The sequence below is a fragment of the Meles meles genome, chromosome 7 (genome assembly GCF_922984935.1).
Source record: "Meles meles chromosome 7, mMelMel3.1 paternal haplotype, whole genome shotgun sequence".
NCBI lineage: Eukaryota > Metazoa > Chordata > Mammalia > Carnivora > Mustelidae > Meles > Meles meles.
Window position 1 is genome coordinate 113,544,283 of NC_060072.1, and position 13,055 is coordinate 113,557,337.

The window sequence follows — 13,055 nt, forward strand, 5'->3', positions numbered from 1 at the left end:
GTCCTCGATCTAACTTCTTTCCTCCACTGGGACAACATTGCTCTTTATGAGTATTCGCCTTAGTAGCGTTCCCAGGTTTTGGAAGCATATGGGACTTGGCATACACATAACTCAGAGTATCCAAGCAGCCTAGAGTTCGTCCTTCTTCTCACTTCTTTTCTGAACTGGGAAAACAGGGCCATTTATGAGTATTCGCCTTAGTAGCGTTTTACGTTTTGGAAGCGTAAGGACCCAGGTGTAGAGTTATCTCAGAGTCTTCAACTTGCCTCGCGTCTGTCCTAGTTCTATCTTCTTTCCACTCTGGGAAAACAGTGCCATGTATGAGTGTTTGCCTGAAGAGCGTATATACGTTTTGGAAGCATAAGGGACTTGGCCTGCACTTAACTCAGAGTTTCCACCTACATTAAGTGCATCCTCGGTCTAACTTCTTTCCTCCACTGGGACAACATTGCCATTTATGAGTAATCGCCTTAGTAGCGTTTTTACGTTTTGGAAGCATAAGGGCCTAGTCTTCCACTTATCTCAGAGTATTCAACCGGCCTAGCGTCTCTCCTTGTTCTAACTTCATTCCTCACTGCGAAAACTTTGCCATTTATGAGTGTTTGCCTGAAGAGCGTTGATATGTTTTGGAAGCATAAGGGACTTGGCCTGCACTTAACTCAGAGTTTACAACCTGCCTTAAGTGCCTCCTCGATCTAACTTCTTTCCTCCACTGGGACCACATTGCCATTTATGAGTATTTGCCTTAGGAGCATTCACAGGTTTTGGAAGCATAAGGGACTTGGCCTGCCTGTAACTCAGAGTATCCAACCTTCCTTAAGTCCGTCCTAGTTCTAAGTTCTTTCCTCAACTGAGACAACATGGCCATTTATGAGTTTTGGCCTTAGAAGCGTTTATACGTTTGGGAAGCATAAGGGACTGACGTGCACTTAACTCAGAGTGTTCAAGCAGCCTAGAATCCGTTCTTCTTCTCAATTATTTTCTGAAATAGGAAAACTCTCCCTCTTATGAGGATTCGCCTTAGTAGCGTTTTTCAGTTTAGGAAGCATACGGGCCAAGGCTTCCACATATCTGAGAGTATTCAACCGGCCTAGCGTCTTTCCTTGTTCTAACTTCATTCCTCACTGCGAAAACAATGCCATTTATGAGTGTTTGCCTGAAGAGCGTTGATATGTTTTGGAAGCATAAGGGACTTGGCCTGCACTTAACTCAGAGTCTCCAACCTACCTTAAGTGTGTCCTCGATCTAACTTCTTTCCTCCACTGGGACAACATTGCTATTTATGAGTATTCGCCTTAGTAGCGTTCCCAGGTTTTGGAAGCATATGGGACTTGGCATACACATAACTCAGAGTATCCAAGCAGCCTAGAGTTCATCCTTCTTCTCCCTTCTTTTCTGAACTGGGAAAACAGGGCCATTTATGAGTATTCGCCTTAGTAGCGTTTTACGTTTTGGAAGCATAAGGACCTAGATGTAGAGTTATCTCAGAGTCTTCAACTTGCCTCGCGTCTGTCCTAGTTCTATCTTCTTTCCACTCTGGGAAAACAGTGCCATGGATGAGTGTTTGCCTGAAGAGCGTTTACACGTTTTGGAAGCAGAAGGGCCTTGGCTTGCCTGTAACTCAGATTATCCAACCTGCCTTAAGTCCGTCCTCGTTCTAACTTCTTTCCTCCAATGGGACAACATTGCCCTTTATGAGTATTTGCCTTAGTCGCATTTACACGTTTTGGAAGCATAAGTGACTTGGCCTGCACTTAACTCAGAGTCTCCAACCTACCTTAAGTGTGTCCTCGATCTAACTTCTTTCCTCCCCTGGGACAACATTGCTATTTATGAGTATTCGCCTTAGTAGCGTTCCCAGGTTTTGGAAGCATATGGGCCTTGGCATACACATAACTCAGAGTATCCAAGCAGCCTAGAGTTCGTCCTTCTTCTCACTTCTTTTCTGAACTGGGAAAACAGGGCCATTTATGAGTATTCGCCTTAGTAGCGTTTTACGTTTTGGAAGCATAAGGACCTAGGTGTAGAGTTATCTCAGAGTCTTTAACCTGCCTCGCGTCTGTCCTAGTTCTGTCTTCTTTCCACTCTGGGAAAACAGTGCCATGGATGAGTGTTTGCCTGAAGAGCGTTTATAAGTTTTGGAAGCAGAAGGGCCTTGGCTTGCTTGTAACTCAGAGTATCCAACCTGCCTTAAGTCCGTCCTCGTTCTAACTTCTTTCCTCCACTGGGACAGCATTGCCATTTATGAGTATTTGCCTTAGTCGCGTTTATAAGTTTTCGAAGCATAAGGGACTGGGTTGCCCTTAACTCAGAGTATCCAAGCAGCCTAGAGTACTTCCTTCTTTTCCCTTCTTTTCTGTACTGGGAAAACATTGCCTACTAGGAGTATTCAACTTAATAGCGTTTTACGTTTTGCAGCCAGAAGTGCCTAGGCGTGCAGTTATCTCAGATTATTCAACCTGCCTAGGCTGTGTCCGAGTTCTAATTTCTTTCCTCCCTGGGATCACAGTGTCATTTATGAGTGTTTGCCTGAAGAGCGTTTATACGTTTTGGAAGTAGAAGGGACTTGGCCTGCCTGTAACTCAGAGTATCCAACCTGCCTTACGTCCGTCCTCGTTCTAACTTCTTTCCTCCACTGGGACAACACTGCCATTTATGAGTATTGGCCTTAGTAGCGTTTATACGTTTGGGAAGCATAAGGGACTGACGTGCACTTAACTCAGAGTGTCCAAGCAGCCTAGAGTCCGTCCTTCTTCTCAATTATTTTCTGAAATAGGAAAACTCTCCCACTTATGAGGATTCGCCTAGTAGCGTTTTTCAGTTTAGGAAGCATAAGGGCCTAGGCTTCCACATATCTGAGAGTATTCAATCGGCCTAGCGTCTTTCCTTGTTCTAACTTCATTCCTCACTGCGAAAACAATGCCATTTATGAGTGTTTGCCTGAAGAGCGTTGATATGTTTTGGAAGCATAAGGGACTTGGCCTGCACTTAACTCAGAGTCTCCAACCTACCTTAAGTGTGTCCTCGATCTAACTTCTTTCCTCCACTGGGACAACATTGCTCTTTATGAGTATTCGCCTTAGTAGCGTTCCCAGGTTTTGGAAGCATATGGGACTTGGCATACACATAACTCAGAGTATCCAAGCAGCCTAGAGTTCGTCCTTCTTCTCACTTCTTTTCTGAACTGGGAAAACAGGGCCATTTATGAGTATTCGCCTTAGTAGCGTTTTACGTTTTGGAAGCATAAGGACCTAGGTGTAGAGTTATCTCAGAGTCTTCAACTTGCCTCGCGTCTGTCCTAGTTCTATCTTCTTTCCACTCTGGGAAAACAGTGCCATGTATGAGTGTTTGCCTGAAGAGCGTATATACGTTTTGGAAGCATAAGGGACTTGGCCTGCACTTAACTCAGAGTTTCCACCTACCTTAAGTGCATCCTCGGTCTAACTTCTTTCCTCCACTGGGACAACATTGCCATTTATGAGTAATCGCCTTAGTAGCGTTTTTACGTTTTGGAAGCATAAGGGCCTAGTCTTCCACTTATCTCAGAGTATTCAACCGGCCTAGCGTCTCTCCTTGTTCTAACTTCATTCCTCACTGCGAAAACTTTGCCATTTATGAGTGTTTGCCTGAAGAGCGTTGATATGTTTTGGAAGCATAAGGGACTTGGCCTGCACTTAACTCAGAGTTTACAACCTGCCTTAAGTGCATCCTCGATCTAACTTCTTTCCTCCACTGGGACCACATTGCCATTTATGAGTATTTGCCTTAGGAGCATTCACAGGTTTTGGAAGCATAAGGGACTTGGCCTGCCTGTAACTCAGAGTATCCAACCTTCCTTAAGTCCGTCCTAGTTCTAACTTCTTTCCTCAACTGAGACAACATGGCCATTTATGAGTATTGGCCTTAGAAGCGTTTATACGTTTGGGAAGCATAAGGGACTGACGTGCACTTAACTCAGAGTGTCCAAGCAGCCTAGAGTCCGTTCTTCTTCTCAATTATTTTCTGAAATCGGAAAACTCTCCCTCTTATGAGGATTCGCCTTAGTAGCGTTTTTCAGTTCAGGAAGCATAAGGGCCTAGGCTTCCACATATCTGAGAGTATTCAACCGGCCTAGCGTCTTTCCTTGTTCTAACTTCATTCCTCACTGCGAAAACAATGCCATTTATGAGTGTTTGCCTGAAGAGCGTTGATATGTTTTGGAAGCATAAGGGACTTGGCCTGCACTTAACTCAGAGTCTCCAACCTACCTTAAGTGTGTCCTCGATCTAACTTCTTTCCTCCACTGGGACAACATTGCTATTTATGAGTATTCGCCTTAGTAGCGTTCCCAGGTTTTGGAAGCATATGGGACTTGGCATACACATAACTCAGAGTATCCAAGCAGCCTAGAGTTCGTCCTTCTTCTCACTTCTTTTCTGAACTGGGAAAACAGGGCCATTTATGAGTATTCGCCTTAGTAGCGTTTTACGTTTTGGAAGCATAAGGACCTAGGTGTAGAGTTATCTCAGAGTCTTCAACCTGCCTCGCTTCTGTCCTAGTTCTGTCTTCTTTCCACTCTGGGAAAACAGTGCCATGGATGAGTGTTTGCCTGAAGAGCGTTTATAAGTTTTGGAAGCAGAAGGGCCTTGGCTTGCCTGTAACTCAGAGTATCCAACCTGCCTTAAGTCCGTCCTCGTTCTAACTTCTTTCCTCCACTGGGACAGCATTGCCATTTATGAGTATTTGCCTTAGTCGCGTTTATAAGTTTTCGAAGCATAAGGGACTGGGTTGCCCTTAACTCAGAGTATCCAAGCAGCCTAGAGTACTTCCTTCTTTTCCCTTCTTTTCTGTACTGGGAAAACATTGCCTACTATGAGTATTCAACTTAATAGCGTTTTACGTTTTGGAGCCATAAGTGCCTAGGCGTGCAGTTATCTCAGATTATTCAACCTGCCTAGGCTGTGTCCGAGTTCTAATTTCTTTCCTCCCTGGGATTACAGTGTCATTTATGAGTGTTTGCCTGAAGAGCGTTTATACGTTTTGGAAGTAGAAGGGACTTGGCCTGCCTGTAACTCAGAGTATCCAACCTGCCTTACGTCCGTCCTCGTTCTAACTTCTTTCCTCCACTGGGACAACACTGCCATTTATGAGTATTGGCCTTAGTAGCGTTTATACGTTTGGGAAGCATAAGGGACTGACGTGCACTTAACTCAGAGTGTCCAAGCAGCCTAGAGTCCGTCCTTCTTCTCAATTATTTTCTGAAATAGGAAAACTCTCCCACTTATGAGGATTCGCCTAGTAGCGTTTTTCAGTTTAGGAAGCATAAGGGCCTAGGCTTCCACATATCTGAGAGTATTCAACCGGCCTAGCATCTCTCCTTGTTCTAACTTCATTCCTCACTTCGAAAACAATGCCATTTATGAGTGTTTGCCTGAAGAGCGTTGATATGTTTTGGAAGCATAAGGGACTTGGCCTGCACTTAACTCAGAGTCTCCAACATACCTTAAGTGTGTCCTCGATCTAACTTCTTTCCTCCACTGGGACAACATTGCTCTTTATGAGTATTCGCCTTAGTAGCGTTCCCAGGTTTTGGAAGCATATGGGACTTGGCATACACATAACTCAGAGTATCCAAGCAGCCTAGAGTTCGTCCTTCTTCTCACTTCTTTTCTGAACTGGGAAAACAGGGCCATTTATGAGTATTCGCCTTAGTAGCGTTTTACGTTTTGGAAGCGTAAGGACCTAGGTGTAGAGTTATCTCAGAGTCTTCAACTTGCCTCGCGTCTGTCCTAGTTCTATCTTCTTTCCACTCTGGGAAAACAGTGCCATGTATGAGTGTTTGCCTGAAGAGCGTATATACGTTTTGGAAGCATAAGGGACTTGGCCTGCACTTAACTCAGAGTTTCCACCTACCTTAAGTGCATCCTCGGTCTAACTTCTTTCCTCCACTGGGACAACATTGCCATTTATGAGTAATCGCCTTAGTAGCGTTTTTACGTTTTGGAAGCATAAGGGCCTAGTCTTCCACTTATCTCAGAGTATTCAACCGGCCTAGCGTCTCTCCTTGTTCTAACTTCATTCCTCACTGCGAAAACTTTGCCATTTATGAGTGTTTGCCTGAAGAGCGTTGATATGTTTTGGAACATAATGGACTTGGCCTGCACTTAACTCAGAGTTTACAACCTGCCTTAAGTGCGTCCTCGATCTAACTTCTTTCCTCCACTGGGACCACATTGCCATTTATGAGTATTTGCCTTAGGAGCATTCACAGGTTTTGGAAGCATAAGGGACTTGGCCTGCCTGTAACTCAGAGTATCCAACCTTCCTTAAGTCCGTCCTAGTTCTAAGTTCTTTCCTCAACTGAGACAACATGGCCATTAATGAGTATTGGCCTTAGAAGCGTTTATACGTTTGGGAAGCATAAGGGACTGACGTGCACTTAACTCAGAGTGTCCAAGCAGCCTAGAGTCCGTTCTTCTTCTCAATTATTTTCTGAAGTAGGAAAACTCTCCCTCTTATGAGGATTCGCCTCAGTAGCGTTTTTCAGTTTAGGAAGCATAAGGGCCTAGGCTACCACATATCTGAGAGTATTCAACCGGCCTAGCGTCTTTCCTTGTTCTAACTTCATTCCTCACGGCGAAAACAATGCCATTTATGAGTGTTTGCCTGAAGAGCGTTGATATGTTTTGGAAGCCTAAGGGACTTGGCCTGCACTTAACTCAGAGTCTCCAACCTACCTTAAGTGTGTCCTCGATCTAACTTCTTTCCTCCACTGGGACAACATTGCTATTTATGAGTATTCGCCTTAGTAGCGTTCCCAGGTTTTGGAAACATATGGGACTTGGCATTCACATAACTCAGAGTATCCAAGCAGCCTAGAGTTCGTCCTTCTTCTCACTTCTTTTCTGAACTGGGAAAACAGGGCCATTTATGAGTATTCGCCTTAGTAGCGTTTTACGTTTTGGAAGCATAAGGACCTAGGTGTAGAGTTATCTCAGAGTCTTCAACCTGCCTCGCGTCTGTCCTAGTTCTGTCTTCTTTCCACTCTGGGAAAACAGTGCCATGGATGAGTGTTTGCCTGAAGAGCGTTTATACGTTTTGGAAGCAGAAGGGCCTTGGTTTGCCTGTAACTCAGAGTATCCAACCTGCCTTAAGTCCGTCCTCATTCTAACTTCTTTCCTCCACTGGGACAGCATTGCCATTTATGAGTATTTGCCTTAGTCGCGTTTATAAGTTTTCGAAGCATAAGGGACTGGGTTGCCCTTAACTCAGAGTATCCAAGCAGCCTAGAGTACGTCCTTGTTTTCACTTCTTTTCTGAACTGGGAAAACATAGCCTACTATGAGTATTCAACTTAATAGCGTTTTACGTTTTGGAGCCATAAGTGCCTTGGCGTGCAGTTATCTCAGATTATTCAACCTGCCTAGCCTGTGTCCGAGTTCTAATTTCTTTCCTCCCTGGGATAACAGTGTCATTTATGAGTGTTTGCCTGAAGAGCGTTTATACGTTTTGGAAGTAGAAGGGACTTGGCCTGCCTGTAACTCAGAGTGTCCAACCTGCCTTACGTCCGTCCTCGTTCTAACTTCTTTCCTCAACTGGGACAGCATTGCCATTTATGAGTATTTGCCTTAGTCGCGTTTATAGGTTTTGGAAGCACAAGGGACTTGGCATGCACTTAACTCCGAGTATCCAAGCAGTCTAGAGTACGTCCTTCTTCTCCCATCTTTTCTGAACTGGGAAAACATTGCCTATTATGAGTATTCAACTTAATAGCGTTTTACGTTTTGGAAGCATAAGTGCCTAGGCGTGCAGTTATCTCAGAGTATTCAACCTGCCTAGCCTCTGTCCGAGTTCTAATTTCTTTCCTCCCTGGGATCACAGTGTCATTTATGAGTGTTTGCCTGAAGAGCGTTTATACGTTTTGGAAGTAGAAGGGTTTGGCCTGCCTGTAACTCAGAGTATCCAACCTTCCTTAAGTCCGTCCTAGTTCTAAGTTCTTTCCTCAACTGAGACAACATGGCCATTTATGAGTTTTGGCCTTAGAAGCGTTTATACGTTTGGGAAGCATAAGGGACTGACGTGCACTTAACTCAGAGTGTCCAAGCAGCCTAGAGTCCGTTCTTCTTCTCAATTATTTTCTGAAATAGGAAAACTCTCCCTCTTATGAGGATTGGCCTTAGTAGCGTTTTTCAGTTTAGGAAGCATACGGGCCTAGGCTTCCACATATCTGAGAGTATTCAACCGGCCTAGCGTCTTTCCTTGTTCTAACTTCATTCCTCACTGCGAAAACAATGCCATTTATGAGTGTTTGCCTGAAGAGCGTTGATATGTTTTGGAAGCATAAGGGACTTGGCCTGCACTTAACTCAGAGTCTCCAACCTACCTTAATTGTGTCCTCGATCTAACTTCTTTCCTCCACTGGGACAACATTGCTCTTTATGAGTATTCGCCTTAGTAGCGTTCCCAGGTTTTGGAAGCATATGGGACTTGGCATACACATAACTCAGAGTATCCAAGCAGCCTAGAGTTCGTCCTTCTTCTCACTTCTTTTCTGAACTGGGAAAACAGGGCCATTTATGAGTATTCGCCTTAGTAGCGTTTTACGTTTTGGAAGCGTAAGGACCTAGGTGTAGAGTTATCTCAGAGTCTTCAACTTGCCTCGCGTCTGTCCTAGTTCTATCTTCTTTCCACTCTGGGAAAACAGTGCCATGTATGAGTGTTTGCCTGAAGAGCGTATATACGTTTTGGAAGCATAAGGGACTTGGCCTGCACTTAACTCAGAGTTTCCACCTACCTTAAGTGCATCCTCGGTCTAACTTCTTTCCTCCACTGGGACAACATTGCCATTTATGAGTAATCGCCTTAGTAGCGTTTTTACGTTTTGGAAGCATAAGGGCCTAGTCTTCCACTTATCTCAGAGTATTCAACCGGCCTAGCGTCTCTCCTTGTTCTAACTTCATTCCTCACTGCGAAAACTTTGCCATTTATGAGTGTTTGCCTGAAGAGCGTTGATATGTTTTGGAAGCATAAGGGACTTGGCCTGCACTTAACTCAGAGTTTACAACCTGCCTTAAGTGCGTCCTCGATCTAACTTCTTTCCTCCACTGGGACCACATTGCCATTTATGAGTATTTGCCTTAGGAGCATTCACAGGTTTTGGAAGCATAAGGGACTTGGCCTGCCTGTAACTCAGAGTATCCAACCTTCCTTAAGTCCGTCCTAGTTCTAAGTTCTTTCCTCAACTGAGACAACATGGCCATTTATGAGTATTGGCCTTAGAAGCGTTTATACGTTTGGGAAGCATAAGGGACTGACGTGCACTTAACTCAGAGTGTCCAAGCAGCCTAGAGTCCGTTCTTCTTCTCAATTATTTTCTGAAATAGGAAAACTCTCCCTCTTATGAGGATTCGCCTTAGTAGCGTTTTTCAGTTTAGGAAGCATAAGGGCCTAGGCTTCCACATATCTGAGAGTATTCAACCGGCCTAGCGTCTTTCCTTGTTCTAACTTCATTCCTCACTGCGAAAACAATGCCATTTATGAGTGTTTGCCTGAAGAGCGTTGATATGTTTTGGAAGCCTAAGGGACTTGGCCTGCACTTAACTCAGAGTCTCCAACCTACCTTAAGTGTGTCCTCGATCTAACTTCTTTCCTCCACTGGGACAACATTGCTATTTATGAGTATTCGCCTTAGTAGCGTTCCCAGGTTTTGGAAGCATATGGGACTTGGCATACACATAACTCAGAGTACCCAAGCAGCCTAGAGTTCGTCCTTCTTCTCACTTCTTTTCTGAACTGGGAAAACAGGGCCATTTATGAGTATTCGCCTTAGTAGCGTTTTACGTTTTGGAAGCATAAGGACCTAGGTGTAGAGTTATCTCAGAGTCTTCAACCTGCCTCGCGTCTGTCCTAGTTCTATCTTCTTTCCACTCTGGGAAAACAGTGCCATGTATGAGTGTTTGCCTGAAGAGCGTTTATACGTTTTGGAAGCAGAAGGGCCTTGGCTTGCCTGTAACTCAGAGTATCCAACCTGCCTTAAGTCCGTCCTCGTTCTAACTTCTTTCCTCCAATGGGACAACATTGCCCTTTATGAGTATTTGCCTTAGTCGCATTTACAGGTTTTGGAAGCATAAGGGACTTGGCCTGCACTTAACTCAGAGTCTCCAACCTACCTTAAGTGTGTCCTCGATCTAACTTCTTTCCTCCACTGGGACAACATTGCTATTTATGAGTATTCGCCTTAGTAGCGTTCCCAGGTTTTGGAAGCATATGGGACTTGGCATACACATAACTCAGAGTATCCAAGCAGCCTAGAGTTCGTCCTTCTTCTCACTTCTTTTCTGAACTGGGAAAACAGGGCCATTTATGAGTATTCGCCTTAGTAGCGTTTTACGTTTTGGAAGCATAAGGACCTAGGTGTAGAGTTATCTCAGAGTCTTCAACCTGCCTCGCTTCTGTCCTAGTTCTGTCTTCTTTCCACTCTGGGAAAACAGTGCCATGGATGAGTGTTTGCCTGAAGAGCGTTTATAAGTTTTGGAAGCAGAAGGGCCTTGGCTTGCCTGTAACTCAGAGTATCCAACCTGCCTTAAGTCCGTCCTCGTTCTAACTTCTTTCCTCCACTGGGACAGCATTGCCATTTATGAGTATTTGCCTTAGTCGCGTTTATAAGTTTTCGAAGCATAAGGGACTGGGTTGCCCTTAACTCAGAGTATCCAAGCAGCCTAGAGTACTTCCTTCTTTTCCCTTCTTTTCTGTACTGGGAAAACATTGCCTACTAGGAGTATTCAACTTAATAGCGTTTTACGTTTTGGAGCCAGAAGTGCCTAGGCGTGCAGTTATCTCAGATTATTCAACCTGCCTAGGCTGTGTCCGAGTTCTAATTTCTTTCCTCCCTGGGATCACAGTGTCATTTATGAGTGTTTGCCTGAAGAGCGTTTATACGTTTTGGAAGTAGAAGGGACTTGGCCTGCCTGTAACTCAGAGTATCCAACCTGCCTTACGTCCGTCCTCGTTCTAACTTCTTTCCTCCACTGGGACAACACTGCCATTTATGAGTATTGGCCTTAGTAGCGTTTATACGTTTGGGAAGCATAAGGGACTGACGTGCACTTAACTCAGAGTGTCCAAGCAGCCTAGAGTCCGTCCTTCTTCTCAATTATTTTCTGAAATAGGAAAACTCTCCCACTTATGAGGATTCGCCTAGTAGCGTTTTTCAGTTTAGGAAGCATAAGGGCCTAGGCTTCCACATATCTGAGAGTATTCAACCGGCCTAGCATCTCTCCTTGTTCTAACTTCATTCCTCACTTCGAAAACAATGCCATTTATGAGTGTTTGCCTGAAGAGCGTTGATATGTTTTGGAAGCATAAGGGACTTGGCCTGCACTTAACTCAGAGTCTCCAACCTACCTTAAGTGTGTCCTCGATCTAACTTCTTTCCTCAACTGGGACAACATTGCTCTTTATGAGTATTCGCCTTAGTAGCGTTCCCAGGTTTTGGAAGCATATGGGACTTGGCATACACATAACTCAGAGTATCCAAGCAGCCTAGAGTTCGTCCTTCTTCTCACTTCTTTTCTGAACTGGGAAAACAGGGCCATTTATGAGTATTCGCCTTAGTAGCGTTTTACGTTTTGGAAGCGTAAGGACCTAGGTGTAGAGTTATCTCAGAGTCTTCAACTTGCCTCGCGTCTGTCCTAGTTCTATCTTCTTTCCACTCTGGGAAAACAGTGCCATGTATGAGTGTTTGCCTGAAGAGCGTATATACGTTTTGGAAGCATAAGGGACTTGGCCTGCACTTAACTCAGAGTTTCCACCTACCTTAAGTGCATCCTCGGTCTAACTTCTTTCCTCCACTGGGACAACATTGCCATTTATGAGTAATCGCCTTAGTAGCGTTTTTACGTTTTGGAAGCATAAGGGCCTAGTCTTCCACTTATCTCAGAGTATTCAACCGGCCTAGCGTCTCTCCTTGTTCTAACTTCATTCCTCACTGCGAAAACTTTGCCATTTATGAGTGTTTGCCTGAAGAGCGTTGATATGTTTTGGAAGCATAAGGGACTTGGCCTGCACTTAACTCAGAGTTTACAACCTGCCTTAAGTGCGTCCTCGATCTAACTTCTTTCCTCCACTGGGACCACATTGCCATTTATGAGTATTTGCCTTAGGAGCATTCACAGGTTTTGGAAGCATAAGGGACTTGGCCTGCCTGTAACTCAGAGTATCCAACCTTCCTTAAGTCCGTCCTAGTTCTAAGTTCTTTCCTCAACTGAGACAACATGGCCATTAATGAGTATTGGCCTTAGAAGCGTTTATACGTTTGGGAAGCATAAGGGACTGACGTGCACTTAACTCAGAGTGTCCAAGCAGCCTAGAGTCCGTTCTTCTTCTCAATTATTTTCTGAAATAGGAAAACTCTCCCTCTTATGAGGATTCGCCTTAGTAGCGTTTTTCAGTTTAGGAAGCATAAGGGCCTAGGCTACCACATATCTGAGAGTATTCAACCGGCCTAGCGTCTTTCCTTGTTCTAACTTCATTCCTCACGGCGAAAACAATGCCATTTATGAGTGTTTGCCTGAAGAGCGTTGATAAGTTTTGGAAGCCTAAGGGACTTGGCCTGCACTTAACTCAGAGTCTCCAACCTACCTTAAGTGTGTCCTCGATCTAACTTCTTTCCTCCACTGGGACAACATTGCTATTTATGAGTATTCGCCTTAGTAGCGTTCCCAGGTTTTGGAAGCATATGGGCCTTGGCATACACATAACTCAGAGTATCCAAGCAGCCTAGAGTTCGTCCTTCTTCTCACTTCTTTTCTGAACTGGGAAAACAGGGCCATTTATGAGTATTCGCCTTAGTAGCGTTTTACGTTTTGGAAGCATAAGGACCTAGGTGTAGAGTTATCTCAGAGTCTTCAACCTGCCTCGCGTCTGTCCTAGTTCTATCTTCTTTCCACTCTGGGAAAACAGTGCCATGGATGAGTGTTTGCCTGAAGAGCGTTTATACGTTTTGGAAGCAGAAGGGCCTTGGCTTGCCTGTAACTCAGAGTATCCAACCTGCCTTAAGTCCGTCCTCGTTCTAACTT